This window comes from Amblyomma maculatum, chromosome 8 (assembly GCF_055883805.1).
Source record: "Amblyomma maculatum isolate TAMU_Amacu chromosome 8, ASM5588380v1, whole genome shotgun sequence".
Taxonomy (NCBI): domain Eukaryota; kingdom Metazoa; phylum Arthropoda; class Arachnida; order Ixodida; family Ixodidae; genus Amblyomma; species Amblyomma maculatum.
Window position 1 is genome coordinate 82196718 of NC_139351.1, and position 19307 is coordinate 82216024.

General features: G+C 47.2%; 1 pseudogene; it reads right to left on the reverse strand.

The window, feature by feature from the left end:
• Positions 1-14676: 14676 nt before the first annotated feature.
• LOC146181629 (U6 spliceosomal RNA) lies at positions 14677-14789 on the reverse strand (annotated as a pseudogene).
• Positions 14790-19307: the final 4518 nt, after the last annotated feature.

Sequence of the window (19307 nt, forward strand, 5' to 3'; positions counted from 1 at the left end):
AACAATCCCCTAGTCTTTCCTTAGCCTCGCTGAGTGTTAGTTTAGTTTGATATTCACCTTTACCATGCTGCACTAGAGAAAATGTCGCCCTTCAGGTAATCGCAATGCCTCTGACTTTACCAACGAGCTGCTCTTCGAGTAGCAGCAGCGTAGAAGAAAGACTATGTTTTATACTGCAAGAGCAGGCTCATGAAGCTGTGAATTTGTTACTTTCATAAACCTCCTTTTATCTGACTTAAATTATACACCTCCGAACACGCCGCTAGCTAGCAATTTTCTAACAAAAGAAAAAAATGATGGAGGTTGCTCCATGTGCACACCTCTTCATGCTGTCTATTTTGATTATAAGTTGATTATGCAGCTTGATTACACATCTGCTGGCCTTTTTCAAGAGTACATTTTAGGTCTTATAGCAGAGATTGTGCGATAATCCGCCTATGGAAGCCCATTCGGTCTGCGAAATAAAGACGATATTGCTTGCCTGAAAATTTGAATTCTCCTGCTATTGTTTCGTATCCAGTAGCGCTGCGGATGCACAAATTACCAAATAGTCTGATATTTTTACTAACACTGCACATTAAGCCCAGTAAAATGAATCGAGTGATTATTGCACAAGTTCAAATGTATCAGGTGTTTAGCCAGCAAGCAAAGCCGTATGAAAATGATAATGCGAGTGATGAAAAAGCGCATACCTTCTCGCTATTAGTGACGTCGCTACAACAGGCAGGTTAAATTATTTCAAAGCACGACTACTGCGACTAACCAGCACCTCTGCCAAGATAATGGCTGCCCTTTTTTTCTCTCTTCCACTTTATGTTCATGAACTATACTCTTCCGAAACAGTGTACCTCTAGAAAAATCTCAACTCCTCGCTTGTTTACCTCGCAGACTTTACTAAGTGCTTCTCGCATTCTAAAGGCGTGCAGTAATTCAGAATAACAACAACACCAACAACAACAACAACAAAACAGTTTTAGGAGGAAAGAAAAACACGCGGTTATTTTTCTCTATACGTCGCAACAACTTCAATCTTCTCATGGTTCACAAGTAACTCCACAACGAAAGCTGCAATACATGCCGGCATTCACAAATCTTCTCTCCCACTCCTTGCCGCAAGTCATCAAGGGAAGGAGATTTTTTTCTTTTTCTTGACTCTTCTCATCCGTTATCCGGACCGGAATGTGTCAAAGAGAACTTCATGAAACAGTGAGGACAAAAATAAATATGCCACCTTTAATATTGCCGCACACTAATAAAATCTTTTTTTTTGTTTTTTTTTTTCGACAGCCGCCGGCATGCGGCCTTATTTATTCCAGCACGCGAATCGTTTCTGTATTCTTTCTTTGTTCATACTCGTCGTCGCGAAACGACGCTTTATCATTTTCTTTGTCGCGCGAGATGCGTCGAGGTATCTCGACGCATCTCGAAGATTTCAGCTACTTGAGTGTGTTTGTGCAGTGTTCCAGGGTATGCTAGCCACCGTTCTCGGTTTTGTCTAGATGTTTATTCGCTGCATTTAAATTGAGCATTGGCGTGCGCGACAGGTATTCGTAGATCGACGGTCACTGAGCACGATCATTGCTCTCGCCGCTGCCGATTGCTTAGTTCTTTTGGGAGCACAAGTCAGCACAATAAAGAGTTTATTAAAATGAAGTTCCGGCCTCCCCATTTGTTACCAACGGCATTGTCAGCCCTATGTGGCAATATCATCAGTTTATTTTTCGTAACTATATACATACGGGTGAAGTCCGGGCAGGACTTGTTTAGTCGTTGGACTAATATAAAATGCCGTAGATCTACGTTCCGTTCACCTAAGCCCCACACCCGTAAAATAAGAATATATAAAAAAGAAATAAGTTTGTCACAGTTCATTAGTTTTACGTTTCGCCGTGTCTGATGCAGGGAAGGAGTCTTGCATTTTTTTGCAAAACAAGTCAACGCTTCGCCCGGTATGCACTCACCCAAAAGCAAACTGATTTCATGGTTCCCTAAGCTCTAAATGCTTTATATATTTTTGCAGTCACTTCAAGTTGCAAGTTTTGGCACTTTTTAATAATTTCTTTGGTCCCTAGCAGAATAAGTTAGTGACTGTGATTACGTTATCTAATTATTTATAATTTCTTGAAAACCGTTCACTCCCATTTAAATTTTGAGGTTGTTTTCACAAACGGCACACTACGGCATCATAAACCACGCAAAAACACAGTCGAGAGAGCACCAGAAGATCAAGAACATTAGCAACAATGCATTAAAATTAGAAGAGTTCAAAGCTGCTGAACCGAATATTGAGCGAAAGCAATAACTGCGGATGACCGAGCATTCTTCTAATTCTTTTTCTTCTTTCCCACCCACACATAAAGCCCCGCATTAACCAATCCGTATGAATGTGCCTTAGTGGCCTAAAGGGGCACCGAAATGCCAAGGTCCTGGCAGGCTGATTCTAACATAAGCGTCCCATGTGAAACGAGAGACCCAAGTTGGCAGCTCCTGCCAGCCCACATATAAAGCCCCTCTTTAACCAAGCCGTATGAACGAGCCTTATTTGGCTCTAGGAGTAACGTGAATGTCAGGGTCCTGGCAGGCTGATTCTGACATAACCGTCCCATGTGAAAGGAGAGACCCAAGTTGGCAGCTCCTGCCAGCCCACATATAAAGCCCCTCTTTAACCAAGCCGTATGAACGAGCCTTATTTGGCTCTAGGAGTAACGTGAATGCCAGGGTCCTGGCAGGCTGATTCTAACATAAGCGTCCCATGTGAAACGAGAGACCCAAGTTGGCAGCTCCTGCCAGCCCACATATAAAGCCCCTCTTTAACCAAGCCGTATGAACGAGCCTTATTTGGCTCTAGGAGTAACGTGAATGTCAGGGTCCTGGCAGGCTGATTCTGACATAACCGTCCCATGTGAAAGGAGAGACCCAAGTTGGCAGCTCCTGCCAGCCCACATATAAAGCCCCTCTTTAACCAAGCCGTATGAACGAGCCTTATTTGGCTCTAGGAGTAACGTGAATGTCAGGGTCCTGGCAGGCTGATTCTGACATAACCGTCCCATGTGAAAGGAGAGACCCAAGTTGGCAGCTCCTGCCAGCCCACATATAAAGCCCCTCTTTAACCAAGCCGTATGAACGAGCCTTATTTGGCTCTAGGAGTAACGTGAATGTCAGGGTCCTGGCAGGCTGATTCTGACATAACCGTCCCATGTGAAAGGAGAGACCCAAGTTGGCAGCTCCTGCCAGCCCACATATAAAGCCCCTCTTTAACCAAGCCGTATGAACGAGCCTTATTTGGCTCTAGGAGTAACGTGAATGTCAGGGTCCTGGCAGGCTGATTCTGACATAACCGTCCCATGTGAAAGGAGAGACCCAAGTTGGCAGCTCCTGCCAGCCCACATATAAAGCCCCTCTTTAACCAAGCCGTATGAACGAGCCTTATTTGGCTCTAGGAGTAACGTGAATGTCAGGGTCCTGGCAGGCTGATTCTGACATAACCGTCCCATGTGAAAGGAGAGACCCAAGTTGGCAGCTCCTGCCAGCCCACATATAAAGCCCCTCTTTAACCAAGCCGTATGAACGAGCCTTATTTGGCTCTAGGAGTAACGTGAATGTCAGGGTCCTGGCAGGCTGATTCTGACATAACCGTCCCATGTGAAAGGAGAGACCCAAGTTGGCAGCTCCTGCCAGCCCACATATAAAGCCCCTCTTTAACCAAGCCGTATGAACGAGCCTTATTTGGCTCTAGGAGTAACGTGAATGTCAGGGTCCTGGCAGGCTGATTCTGACATAACCGTCCCATGTGAAAGGAGAGACCCAAGTTGGCAGCTCCTGCCAGCCCACATATAAAGCCCCTCTTTAACCAAGCCGTATGAACGAGCCTTATTTGGCTCTAGGAGTAACGTGAATGTCAGGGTCCTGGCAGGCTGATTCTGACATAACCGTCCCATGTGAAAGGAGAGACCCAAGTTGGCAGCTCCTGCCAGCCCACATATAAAGCCCCTCTTTAACCAAGCCGTATGAACGAGCCTTATTTGGCTCTAGGAGTAACGTGAATGCCAGGGTCCTGGCAGGCTGATTCTAACATAAGCGTCCCATGTGAAACGAGAGACCCAAGTTGGCAGCTCCTGCCAGCCCACATATAAAGCCCCTCTTTAACCAAGCCGTATGAACGAGCCTTATTTGGCTCTAGGAGTAACGTGAATGTCAGGGTCCTGGCAGGCTGATTCTGACATAACCGTCCCATGTGAAAGGAGAGACCCAAGTTGGCAGCTCCTGCCAGCCCACATATAAAGCCCCTCTTTAACCAAGCCGTATGAACGAGCCTTATTTGGCTCTAGGAGTAACGTGAATGCCAGGGTCCTGGCAGGCTGATTCTAACATAAGCGTCCCATGTGAAACGAGAGACCCAAGTTGGCAGCTCCTGCCAGCCCACATAAAAAGCCCCTCTTTAACCAAGCCGTATGAACGAGCCTTATTTGGCTCTAGGAGTAACGTGAATGTCAGGGTCCTGGCAGGCTGATTCTGACATAACCGTCCCATGTGAAAGGAGAGACCCAAGTTGGCAGCTCCTGCCAGCCCACATATAAAGCCCCTCTTTAACCAAGCCGTATGAACGAGCCTTATTTGGCTCTAGGAGTAACGTGAATGCCAGGGTCCTGGCAGGCTGATTCTAACATAAGCGTCCCATGTGAAACGAGAGACCCAAGTTGGCAGCTCCTGCCAGCCCACATAAAAAGCCCCTCTTTAACCAAGCCGTATGAACGAGCCTTATTTGGCTCTAGGAGTAACGTGAATGTCAGGGTCCTGGCAGGCTGATTCTGACATAACCGTCCCATGTGAAAGGAGAGACCCAAGTTGGCAGCTCCTGCCAGCTTGGGGTCGTCTACGGGGGTCGTCTAAAGGTCAAAGGTCAATGGTGGCCGCCGCCGTTCCACGCTGAAGGCTCAAACGGCGAGCAGTATTGCTTTCGCAATAAAAAACGGCAACAACACCAAAAACGAAGGGCGATCGAGGAACCTCTTTTCCTGAAAAACACCGCTTCTGCCTTCTGCCTGTCTGTCTTGGCAGGCAACGTCACAGCACGCCACTGCTCTTGGAATTTCATTGCTTCCTCGTTTGATGGATGGTCTGCGTGCGAGGAAAGAGCAGCGGCTTTCAGGCAGCGATTTGGCACTTAACGCAGCCGCCTTTCTTTTTCGCATTAGAGAGCCGACTGGTAGTGTTGCGTAGTCAGAGGGAGCTTGATACGAGTGCGCGCTGGCGGCTGCGTGCATGCGCCCGTTAACGACACCGATCCTGCTCCGTTTGAGTGGAGTTAATGGAACCGATCGCGCTCCGATGGGTGATAGCATCAACATTACGGTTCTCTTACCAGTTAGATGATTGGGAGAACACGCATGGACTACGCGCGGTGATCGGTTCACCGAAGTGCGAATGAGTGAGGAAAATGTGGTTGAACGAGCGCCTCCAAAGGCGACCGAAGAAGTAGTCAACTAAGAAGAGTTCACAGAACCAGTAGGCAAAGAAGTGAGCAAGGGAGGGGGAGAGAGTGATCTGACGGATGTGACTGAATGTGGCACTTTACGAATAGTGCATGGGCTGATGGGTGGGATGAGGTAGTGGGAGGAAATTAGGAGAATCGGTGAACTGATTCATTTGATTGAACAAAACATTGGGCAATACAGAAGATGAGGCGATGATAAATAGGTACGTGAACGAGTTATCAAGTGAGTGAGCGATCCAGTGACTGATTAAATGAGTAATATGCACACCATGGAAAGGGCGGAAGCAATTGTGTGACTAACTCCAAGCAACTTATTAGGACAAGGTGGGAGGGAAGGCAAAATATCCGAATATGTTTGAGGAATGAGTATTAGAAAACGCAATTTACTATTTTGGAATAAAAAAAGACACAGCGTTAGCGCATATTTATTCCAATAAGATCTAATGTGCCATTCATTCCTGTCTTCTCACTGGAAATCAGAATAAAGTTAGGTACAACATCTGTTATCAAGTAAACACTTCAGAATACTTTGTCTGAGCATGGGAAATCACTGCGCTACTAAAACTACTGAGTCATGTATCGTTACACGACGACCATTAGCCAGGGATGATCAGCATGACTGCGAATCATAATTATGAGTGATGGTACCGCCTAACAGATGCATGTTCTCTAACTTGCAAGCCAGCGTGGATTGGACGTGAGAGGTTCCCAATGTGTCCCACCTCATCCTTCCACCTGGAAGGTGCTGCCACAATTAGCGGCTCTTTCCCTCTAAACAACCCATATCGCCATGTACGCGACTCACGTAGCATACATGCTGAAGCTGCGCCAGAAGGTGAAAGAGGCTCAACTATAGAGATTGGTGGGCGCGCGAGATCGACATGCACTCCAAAGGAAGACGGGAACGGCTTTACCACGAAGGGTAAACTGCCGAAATTGGAGCTATAGCTTTATGGCTGTGCCACACAATATTGCCAGCCGTCCTGACAACAGTTTCAGTACGCCGCCCAGGGCAACACTGTGTTCAGCAGCTCCGAGAAATTTCTCTATCTGCGATCAACGCTTACAGAAAAGGCATTGTCAGCTGTGGAAGGCGCTCAGGCGACAGGAGAAATCTACAAGTCCGCCTTCGACCTCCTCAATGAACGCGCTTCGATCGGCGAATACGAACGGTCGTCCATCAACTGGTCCGCTTTTCTTTTGAGACGAGCCTCACAGTATGCTGCCGAACTGTACGCAAGCAATGGCCCAACAGCCTGCACACAAGAAACCCCACCACGCAGGAAAACTTCCGGTCACTTAGCTCCACTGCGGGTGGAAAGCTTCATCCGTAGTGGCAGAATTACACAACGCAGAAAACTTTGTGTCCGTCCCTTCATCCTCTCACCCTTGTCATTGCGCCAGCTTGCCAGCCAGTCGGCTTTTGAAGTGACAAAGTATTAATAACTAGACATACCAAAAATGAGTCACTCAGTAAATGGCGAGACGAAACGACAAAAGAGCTATTGGGATTTGCCTTCATTGACAGGGATGGATGGCAATATTCTTGAGGCCATGTGAAAAGTCGGGACTGCCGGCGACGGTGTGAGGCTATGACTCGCATCTAGAACTTATTTGATAACCACATTTGATAATAGTCATTAGCCTATATCGAATGTGCAAGTAAACTGATACCGGTGCAATGAACGCCTATTTTCAACGCAAAAAACACAGAACGAATATACAAGACAGAAACAGGACGAACGCTGATCCCGCATTTGAATATGCAAATGCATTCGTCGTACCAAGACCAACTAGCCCGTCTTTCCACGTCGACACCAGTACTTGCTCCTACAGCCAACGCCCACGCAGACCCAATATGGGGTAGGAGAAAAGTGATAACGTGGTAGCAAAGTGTGAAAGTAAAGAAACGGAACCCAGCGTAGGAACATACGGCCATCATCTAGTTTCCGGTAAGATAGCGGCCCATCCGGAGATACAAGCAAACGCAGAAGACTGCGTGTTAATCTAGTAAAGTTTGTTCTTGCATTTCTCTTTCCTGTGGGTTCGTTTTGCTTGTATGTGCACTGCACGAAGATGGCAGCAAGCGATCACTCGTTAATGATGCGTAGCGATGACACTTTTGCAGAGTCGTCCGAAGATAGCTACCTGTACATGTTTCATCGCCCTAGCTGGCATCAAGAAAGGCGTAGTGCATAAGTTCGATATGACGGGCAAAACAAGCTAGAAAAGTGTAAACCGCAGCATAGTGTTATCCTACTGGAAAGTGAAAATATTGTAAAACGTAAAATTGTGCATGTAAGATGGCTATAAAATTGGGAGTATAAATTGGGCTAGCTTGAGTGCCCCACTCAAGCTAGCCTGTATTTCGGATCATCATGTCTGGTACCGGTAGATGCCTTTGTTTATTATCATTCTACTGGAAAGTGAAAAGATTATAATACGTAAAAATGTGCATTAAGATGGCTATAAAATTGGGGGCACTATCACAGTATCATATACGCGTGGTCTGATAGCAAAAACCACAGGGCACTCAAGCTATCCTGCATTCCAGATCAGGATGTGTGACAGCTGTAGACGCCTTCATTAATTATCTCATAGTTCCCCCTACAGTGACGATATTCGATTGGTTTTGAGTGGGCAGGAGAAAATTGAGTTGTTAGGAAACACCTTTAATAAAGGCCAGCAGCCATCAAACTCACATGCACCAGCAGTGCAACCTATTTTGCCTCATTTGTGCAGCATTTCTATTCGTTAATACAGGAATCCCATTCTCACGATTTCATTGGAATGAGGAAAAATTCAAGCGCCATTTAGCAGGCTTAGGGCAAATGGTAAGGTTTGTGGGACCAAATTTAACTACAGTTGCTGGTCCCATATTGCAATTACAAAGTATGGTAATTAAGCCCATTGTGCTAAATATCTTCCATCATAGATATAAAGCACCGCTCCAAGGACAATGTCTGAAAGGGTTCTCATAGATAATAATTAGAACGTCTGACTCGGTATATCAAGTGCACCAGCGGCCCTGATTGTCATCTGGCAACGTTGCCAGCTACTGCTGATTTCGCAATCGCATTTCGTCTCTTCGCGTCGAAGAAACTGCTGACAGAAACACGACCTTCAAATATGAGCTCGTATCTTAAAGCTAGTGTCTGAAGGCTTCAGTCCTCACAGAACGGCTGAACGGTTTATTGCAAACGATCGAAGTTCTGTCACTTTAAACTTTCTATTGAGGAGCATAATCCAAAGAGTACTCATTCAACAAATGTCTCACGCAAAACAATATAATGAACAAATATGACACATTAAAACAAAAAATGCAAAAAATATGGAATATGAAAGATAAAAAAGAACAAGCATATTTTCACGTAGTGGTGACAAGCCCGATGACAACAAATGAAGAGCTTGGGAGTGCACTAAGAAAATCTAATGGGCTGACTTCCGTTTTCAAGACAGCTATGCGATTCAGCGGCGGCGATAACAGCAAACCTACTCGGGCTGATCGTCGAACAGAGAATGTAAGTTTCACTCGTCAGGGCTCAATATAAAGGCGGCGAAGAAACATCTAGATAAAACCGCGAAGGGTGACTAGCATAACCTGGAATATTACGGAAACACAAGCACGTGCCTGGAATCTTTCGAGATACATCTCGAAGCATCTTCCGCAACATTTCAAATGATAAAGCCATGTCTCGCGACAAGGATTATAAACAAGCAAAGAACACATAATTGATCCGCGCGCTACAATCAAAGTGATAAGGCCACATGCCGGCGGCTGCTAAAAAAAAAAACAAATATTCCTTCCAATATGGTTCCGGCAATAGGATATATGTATTCCAGGAACGTAAAGCGAATACGATACATTTATTATAGCTCAATACTACAGCAGAAACATAGGCAATCACTTACGTGTAACCTAAATTATCACAGACATTCAACCGAATTATGCAGGTAAACAAAAAACCACCCATAGGATCATGTTCCATGCAACGAAGTTTCACTCATAATGAAAGCAGACAAATGGGTATTCCTATTTAAGACTTCAAATATAAAACGCGGGCTTTTTGTTGCTCGCTACATGATAAGGGTAACACTGCACATAATTAGGTTGACATTTTGTCCTTTTCCGAACATAGTGATATATGCTTCTTGCATTTGTGTGCAATAACCAACTTACAGGCACTAGTTTGAACAAGTCAACGTCGTTTTGTCTTCTTTTTGTTGATTTCTGTCCTGTATTTACAAACACTAGGCTATGCACGCTTCATTTCATATAATAGGTTCATATTTGGCTTCTTCATGGTCTTCTTTTTATTGTAGTTTAGAATTGGACATTTCCTTAAATCTGTAGCATAAGGGTGTTCATTTTACATGATCCGAAACATAGATTCATTTGGCCTTCAGTGCATGCAATATTATAAATGTGTATAAAGGCTCATTAAACATATTCGTTCTACTCAAAGCATATAATATATTGTTTGTGCTAGTATATACATCACTTCTGTGCCCAGCAGGAACTTGTCAGAAGGACTTCGACCAACTTTAAACCTGCCTCATAGGTTATGCCAGCGTATTGACAAATAAAAAAAATTGGCAGTGGTTTAGCTCCGGTTAAACTTGGTTGAGTTGCGAAAGCAACAGCTGCACGGCTCCGCTTAGGATAGCTTAGGCTATGCGCTGAGCAGCGACCGGGCTCTCCTTCTCCATAGTTGGTCGATTCTGGCCGCGCGCTCATAGCTATATATACACCACGCACACACCACTACACAATACTCGCCAAGCTCCGGCAGGTGGCGGACCAGGTGGGCCGCATGGTCTGCCGGATTTCCAACAAGCGTGGTGAGTTACAATGCAAAGACGCCTTGCGGCTGGCGAACGCATTCGTGACCAGTCGAATCTTGTATTCGACTCCCTACCTCCACCTGCGGAAACAGGAGGAGGATACTCTCGAAGTTATCCTTCGTAAAATCATGAAACGAGCACTGGACCTCCCGGTCTCCACCTATACCAGCCGTCTCATGGCGCTGGGTGTGAATCAGTACACGCGTCTAACAAAGAGTCGAGTCGCCGTCTTCTTGCCCGACTTCACATTCAACATACCCAGCTCACAGAGGAGATATGTCGCATTAATGAAAAATGGAGACGCGCTCTCCATGTGCGGCCTCTGCCCGCCAACATGTCCAAAGTGGACCATAATGGTCGGCGCCTGGCGCGGGCGGAAGCCTTGGACCGCCATTATGGAAGCAAACCAGGAGTTTTCTATGTGGACGTCTCCGGCCCGAACTGTAGGGGTTGGCACTCAGCCGCGGTCATCCACAAGGGCAAAACATAGATGGCCTTACGTTCAAGGCCCAGACACAAACCCAAGCAGCAGAGGTTGCCATCGCCCTCACTGCCTCCGACTCCGCCTCCAAATACATCATAACCAACTCTCGAGGGGCTTGTCAAAACGTCCAGCAAGGGTGGACTGCTCCCCTAGCTTACCGCGTATACCAAAATTTTAGTCGAGATTCGGATTCCGCGCACCGATCTCTCTCTTGGGCTCCAGGTCACCAAGGTCTCCAAGGGAATGAGTAAGCCGACGCCGCCGCCCGCGCGCTCTCTCTCTCCGGGCATTTCCCACGGGACCCGACGCGGACCAGGATTTTGATTTCAGCCCAGTTTACAAATGTAAAGAAATATGTGAATATTACAGATCCACGCACCAAACTCTTCCCACCCCGTGCAAAGGGCTGGGAAAGGCTAACGAGCGGGTACTTCTGTGCCTGCTCACCAATACAATGTTGTGCCCGGCTACTCTAAAACATTTTGATCCACGATACGACGGGCTGTGCTCGTACTGTGGGGAGGTGTCTGACACCTACCACATGGCATGGGCCTGCCAAAAAACCCATCTATGCCCCCTGTCCCCAACCCCACCCGAGAGAACTGGGAGACGACCCTGTCCGGCTGCTGCACCCTAGAGGTTCAAAAGGTCTTAACGCAGCGCGCCCGGGCTGCGGTAAACGCCAATGGAGTGCCTGTCTAGGCATCCCACCTAGTGTATATACCTCTCCGTAATATAATAAATGTGTTCATCACCACCACCTAAAACAGATGAAAATTCGTGGTAGGCAAGCCCCCGCCGCAAGCGGCGGTGACCGACCTGTCCCAGCCCCGTCAGAGACACTTCTCCACTGCTTCGGTGGTGGACAACAGCTATTGTTGCGGCGCGCGTCTTTCTCTCCCTCTTCTTTTTTCTTCTCTACTTTCTCTCTTCTGTCCGCACGAGGCGGCGGAGGTGGCTCAGCTACAGAGCCAGTAGTAGACCCATGCATTTTCTTTTCTTTCTTCCTACAGCCACAACAACAACATATACCTGTGACCTGGAGTAAGCTGATTTCCTTGAGAAACTCTCAGCCAATGCTGCTGGAAGGCCTGAAGACGGGCATTATCGCAGAACAAAAAAATATCCATGCGCAATGTTTCCTGCCAGATGACAAGATGTGGCTTTATGCTAACTGCAAAAGGAAATTTGAGCACATGGCCCCGAGCTCCGCGTGGTTGCTGCAATATCTCGCATGACACGAGGTTGAGACAAATACTGGTGGAGATGTGGGTGGTGGTGGCGGTGGTGACAAAGTTTAATGATTTAAAAGGGGTGGAGGTATGCATGAGCCTGATCTTTGAAGATCCAGCCCTTACAGATACTAGGTGGGGTCCCTAGTACGGGACCCCAGTGGCGTCGGCCGCTGCCCGGGCGCGCTCGACCAAGGACTTTTGGGCCTGCAGGTCATAGCAGCCGAGCAGGGTCGCCTCCCAGTATTCCCGAGTGAGGTTGGGGTGAGGAGGAATAGCTGGGTTGGATGGGAAAGCCCACACCGAGTGGTAGATGTCCGAAGAATTCTCCGCACAGTGCGGACAACTGCCCGTGAAGTAAGGATTGTTTTAGTGCTGCCGGACACAGCAGAGTGTTGGTATACAGACGGAGTAGAAGCCGCTCCTCCGCTCCTCCGTTTTGGAATCAGTGTTGGTAGCTTCCAGCGCAATGGCGACCTCCTCCGCGTGGGTTATGTCACGGGCGCGAAATGTGCGCCCGTTAACAGGTTTGGACTGGTGGACCACTGCGGCCCTGTACCATCCCCCATGGTGGGGGCCGGAGGCGTCCACGTAGTAAATGCCTGGTTTCGACCCATAATAGCGGCCCAGGGCTTGCGCCCGCGCCATGTGCCGGCCATTGCATGTGGTCTTCACGTGTCATGTTTTTAGGAAGAGGGCGTACGTGGAGGGCGCATCTCCCCTCGAAAGGGAGGCGTACACGATCTTCCATAAGGGTGGTATGTTGGATGTGTAACCGGGCAAGGAGGCGGCGACCCGACAATGTCTTAGAAAGACGTGTGTATTGGTTGGTTAAGTGAGCTTCTCGGATCTCCCGGAACGTATTCACCATGCCCAGGCCCAGTAGACGCTGGTCGGAGGTGTTCACGGGAAGATCGCGTGTTTCTCTTAGCCTGACTCACTTTGATACGTTAAACCGGATGAACCAAGGCACGATTTTGCCTGGTCGCTCTTTGGCCTCTTACGCGAGTGGTAGCAAAGACGTTATCATGTATCAATACACAGGAATTCAAAATATTCAGCTGCATTACTACTCAACCTAATTGTTTCAATTTTGAACATGCGTGTTTAGAAAGCATTTCGATATGTAGAAATGACCAGTTAGACAAATTCATAACATTCGCCCCAGACAATTCTAGATTCACACTGTACACGTGATGCGGGAGAAGTTCATGATCATAAGAAAATGACAGACGGTTATGATGTAGTTATTTGCGCAACCGTACAGCATTAAGATACAGGACAATGAATAAAAGCGGGACCACTGCCTCAGAAACCGCTCTTTGTTTTCAAGGACTCAAAATTCGCCTGACAATAAAGGGAATTTATTGTCTTCCACACACATAGGCCTAATACACAAAGAGAATTTATTGGAGACATACATATATATACATTCATACAAAACACGCATTACTCACAAAACAAAGCACTATACAAAACACTATAGGTTACATATGCATAATAAACTAAATATAACGTGATTCCCCTGAGAGGGGCAAACAGTATAAACGAGGAGGGTTCTAATAAAGGACGACAGGCATCTCAAGTCTGCTGCCTCGTACAACATAGAAGCGCGTGTGCCAGCGCCGCAGAAACCGCGTCTCGCCGTCCATTTTTAACTGTCCATACAGATACTTCCAGACGGCGAGGCGCAGCCTCTGTAAGGCTGGGTACATTGCTCGGGCGGGAGTTGGCGCGCCTCAGCGAGGCACCTGCGACGCCACAACACAAACCGAACCACAGTGAACACAAGGTATTCAAAAGGGGTGCACCGGCGCCTGACTCCGGGGTTCATGCGGACGTTAAACATCCTATATGCGAGCCGCCACATTGTTCTCGCAAGTACAGATTAAAAAAAAAAAAAACATGCGCGAGGCTCTCGGGAGCACCGCAGTTGGCACACTGGTCATTGGGTACAACACCCCATCTGGCAAGGCGCTGTCTCGTGGGGAGGACGCCCCAGCGCCTAAGCCAGTCAAAATCTCGCACTTCATTTGGCAGCCGACAAGCTGCCCACGCTCGCCATTCGCGTACAGCGGTCTCTCGTTGCTCATCAGCAGAAAGCCTGCGAACGGCTACTAATTCGCTGATGCGTATGGCTGGTAGGTCGCCTACATTAACATCTGACAGGTCTGCATCTAGAGTCCACTTTATCTCGGCAACCTCGCGGTAAAAAGGCAGAGGTCTCTCCGCTTGTGGACCGAGGTATTGTTCGGGTGTAAGCACACGACGCGCCGTGCTCATCCAATACAGGATGAGCGAGCGACCAGGGTAAGACTCGTCAGCCAATAGCCTCTCCACCAGCCTTAACGCGAGTACTCGAGCCACTGTCGGGATGCACGGCAGGCCAAGGCCTCCCCTGCTCCTCGGAAGGTGTAGGATGTGACGGGCGACTAGCGCTTTCCTGCCATCCCAAACAAAAGTCCCTATAAGGGACGCGAGTCTGTTCACCACCCGGTGCGAGATTGTCGCGATGCGCGCCACACAAAAGGTGAAAGCGCACGCTCGTGTCTTGACGACACTGACTTTAGCATTGAGCGTGAGGTTGAAACGCGCTGTGTCAGAAAGGGCGTGCATGGCTCAAAAATGTGGAACGCTTCACGATTTTGCGTGTCATCCTTGCACAGGGGCCATGCTAATCTTATTCTGTATCGTTCCAATTTTTGTATAAATACATCAGCCAGACAACGTGTAATATACACAAAGCTCACCGCTTTCGTAATGATGAATAGCCATATTTTCGCAACACGTTCTAAAATAACCTGTAAAAGAGCCCCCATTTGGACGTGAGTTTTTTCAATGCAAGCTTTTGGTATGCAAAAGCTAAGATAAATTTGAGCAGACGCAAACTTGTACTCTGATCGACGCGCAAGACAGTAAATTTATATTTGTGAAATTTATGTATGCACTCAAGCATAGAATAATGGGTTGATGCAAATTTTTAAAACTTTTGCTAACAATAAAAATTACACATGTGTTTATAAAAGGAAAGACGCAGTATGTTATCTGTCACGGAGACTGATTTATTTATAGGAAGGGAAAGGCGCGGTAACTGTCTCACTTGTTTTCTGTGGACACCGAAACCACGCCGTAAGGGAAGGGATGAAGGTGGGAGTGAAAGTGGAAAGAAAGAGGAGCCGTAGGGGAGGGCTACGGAGTAATTTCGACCACCTGGGGATCGTTAACGTGCGCTGACATCGCACAGCCCACGGACGCCTCTTCGTCACGGAGATCGGATTCGTGGCGCATGAGAAGGCAGGAAGGAGAGATTAAAGCGTAAAGAGTGGTGCTGAATGGAGAGCTGAGGCGTAATTTCGAGCACCTGAAATCTGACGTGCACTGACATCACGCGGGAGAGGTTGTGAAGGGTGGCAGTTCCTGGCCCTACGGCTGGGATGGTAGGTCAACGCTAGCGGCGAGGGCTAGCAAGCCACCGAATTTTGTCTTTTGTAGGCCGTCATTGCACCCGCCACTGCTTCGGTGGTGTGACGATGGTTTTTGTTGAGGCGCGCGTCTTTCCCTCTTTTTCATTTCTTCTCAATTTTCTCGGCTGCGTTTCGATGGAGGCAAAACGAAGAGGCGTCCGTGTGCTGTGCGATGTCAGCGCACGGTAAATATCCCCAGGTGGTCGAAATTGCTCCGTAGCCCTCCACTACGGCTCCCCTTTCTCTCCTTCCACTTTCACTCCGACCTTCCTCCCTTCCCTTACGGCGTGGTTGAGGTGTCCATAATAATAATAATAATAAATTGGTTCACAGGAAGGGAAAGGCGCAGTAACTGTCACACTTGCTCTGTGGACACCCGAACCGCGCCGTAAGGGAAGGGAGGGAGGTGGGAATGAAAGTGGACAGAGAGAAAGAGGAGCCGTAGTGGAGGGCTACGGAGTAATTTCGACCACCTGGGGATCTTTAACGTGCGCTGACATCGCACAGCACACGACGCCTCTTCGTTTCGCCTCCATCGAAACGCAGCCGCCGCGGTCGGGTTCGAACCCGGGAACTCCGGCACAGTAGTCGGGCGTCTTACCACTGCACCACCCCGGCGGGGCATTTGAGGTGTCCACAGAAACAAATTGAGACAGTTACCGTGCCTTTCCCTTTCTATAAATCAATCAATCAACCAATCTGTTCTGTTCGCACGTGGCAGCAGAGGTGGCCATCTACCGTGCCAGTAGCAGGCCCGTGAATTTTCTTTTCCTTCTTCTTACAGCCACAAACACAACAACAACAACAACACTGACATCACGCAGCAAACGGACGCTTTTCTGTTTCGCCTCCATCGAAACACAGCAGCCGGCAGTCGGGTTCTATTTCGAGACTACTAGCTGGTATCTTAACCACTGCGCCACCACTGCGGGGCAATTAAGTTGTCTTCAGCTTGTTTTTGAAGCGACCAGCTTCACTACGAGGGTCGGAGCCAAGCTTCGCGTATGCTGTATGCCATGACCGAGTGACGTCACAGCCGAGGCCAGCTGCGCAACCCACACGCCAAGCACTGCCGGCATTGACTAGCAACGCTTAAGAGGTGTCCGACTCCTGCTCATTAAAAAAAAAAAAAAAAAAAAAAAAAAAAAAAGAAAAAAAAATCATTAAAAAAAATTAGGCTCCATCCGCAAATTCAACCTCCCTTGAATCCCCAGCCGTGCGCTTCACTGCTGTGCCACGCCCCGGATCGTGAAACGCTCTTCATAATTCCGCTTGTGTACCGTGATGATGATAGCGGGATTCCGCGAGTTGTGGTGGTGGTGGTACGAACATTTATTGGGTATACAAGGGCCAGGATCAGCCCATAAGAGACCGGTCCTTCCTTACAACAGATACTGCGGTTGGCGCGCAATTTGAAAGTACCAAAGATTTAAATATTTAGGTGACTCAATTAGGCTGACGTCAAGGATGTGACGTCACCCATCTGCCGTCAGCTATGAGGATGAAGCGGGAACAAGTGTGCTCCAACGCCGCTGGGCGGCGCTTCTTGCCTTCCGTATGCCATGGATACACGGATTGTAACGGGAAGCTAATGCTAGATTTCTGTGAAAGACACGATCTAGTTATAGTAAATAGAGAAAAAAATGCGAAGGCCAAATCACGTGGGAATTCCGGAACAGGCAGACGACCATTGACTACTGTCTAATGTCGCAGGGAATTTATAGCAAGGTCACAAAAAGGGAAACAGACGAAGAAGGGAAGTGTAGTCTGGGAAGTGATCATAAACATATTAGTCTGCAGATGGGGCCCTTGATGAAAAGAGAAATGGAACTTAGACAAAAAGTAAACGCAAAATTAAACGACGATCAAATAGCGCAGATAGCGGCAGACATAGAGGAAGCAATAGATAAAAGCCCCATGGAAGACTGGGATTATGAATAGGTATAACTACTCATAAGGAGGACAATTAAGGAGGTTAAAGTAGCAAACCTCTGGAATGGAAAGAGGAGGCCACGGAGCTGGTGGAATAAGGAAATCAGGAAAGCTATTGAACAACGACGGGCTGCTTCAAGGGAGCACTGAGTGGCAAAGAAAGCGCAGGTATCTCAGGAGGAAATCGACCAAAAATAGGAATCATATAAAAAAAATAAACTTGAGGTACAGGCCCTCGTCCAAAGTAAAATAAAGTAGTCCACCGATCGCTGGATGGCTGACATACACGATGCCTCTAGAGGCGGAGCAAGAAAATTCTGGAACCATATAAGCTGGCTAGGGAAAGAGAATCAAAGAAAGCAGGAACGGATTCAAGATAACGAGGGAAATTGTGTAAAGGAAGACAACGCAGCGAACTACATTACATCAATTATAGCCGAGTCATTTAAGAGCGGCGATAGGGTAATCTCCACAGATCAGGAAGCAACACAGGGTTGCAGAACACAAAGCAGGTTAGAACTGACCAATCTGAACTGGAAAAAGGCAGAAAAAAAATTCCTAAAACACATCTACAGGAATAGATGGAATTCCGATCAAGCTGATCAATGAACTTGGTCCAAAATGTAAGGAAACGTTGTTAAAAGCTTTGGAAACAGTCATAACGAATACTCGAATACGCAAATTCCGGACAGCTGGCGACAGAGTAAAATGAATTTGAATTATAAAGGTAAAGCAGAAAGAATGCACATAAAATCCTACAGGTCGATTACCATACCATCTGTTATGTACAGGTTGGCCATACAGGCGGGGAAATTAAAAATGCAAGCATGGCTAGAAAGTAACAAGATACTCGGAGAACTTCAGAACGGCTTTCGAAATGGTATGCGCTTAGATGATAGCCTGTTCGTGCTTACCCAATGCATCGAAATATCTAAAGTGGAAAATAGACCTTTGTATGTGACCTTCCTGGACACAAACGGGGCGTACGACAACGTAAACAGGGAACTCCCGTGGAACATATTAAAAGAAGAAGGCATCGGTTATGAGATAATAAAGTTCCTGCAAGAAATATACCGGGATAACAAAGTAGAAATTACGTGGGAAGGGATAAGAAGTACGGAGGAGTCAAAGTATGCAAAGGATTAAGACAAGGCTGTCCTCTATCACCGCTGCTGTTCATGCTTTATATGACAAATAAGGAAAGGAAGATACAAGAAGTAACCTTGGTTTTAACCTGTCATATAAATTAGGTGGAAAGGCGGTAGAGCAGCGCCTCCCCGGTTTGATGTATGCAGACGATATTGTGCTGCTAGCTGAGAGTCTGGAAGAATTGCAAACTCTAGTTAAGTATTGCGGAGACGAAGGGGACGCTCTGGGCTTCAGTTTCAGCGCAGTTAAGTCGGGTCTGATGATTTTCAACGGCTCAACTGATCAGGGTCTTAATATTCAAGGCCTTGAAATACCTAAAGTAGCAGAATATAAATATTTGGGGGTATGGGTAAACGAAGGATTGGCACACATTGGAAAGCATAAGCAATCACTTAATGCCAAAGGGCGAAGAAATGCCTGGATAATGAAGCATAGGGCATTGTGGGGATACAACAAGTATGAGGTGTTGAAGGGTATTTGGAAAGGAATTATGGTGCCCGGACTTATTTTTGGAAATGCGGTTTTGTGCCTAAAATCAGAGGTACAGTCGACATTAGAAATAAATCAGAGAGCCGTTGGATGATTAGCACTAGGTGCCCACGGCAAAACCACAAATGAGGCGGTACAGGGAGATATGGGCTGGGCATTTTTCGAAGTACGGGAAGCTCAGAGTAAAATATTATATGAGGAACGCCTGAGGAAATTGG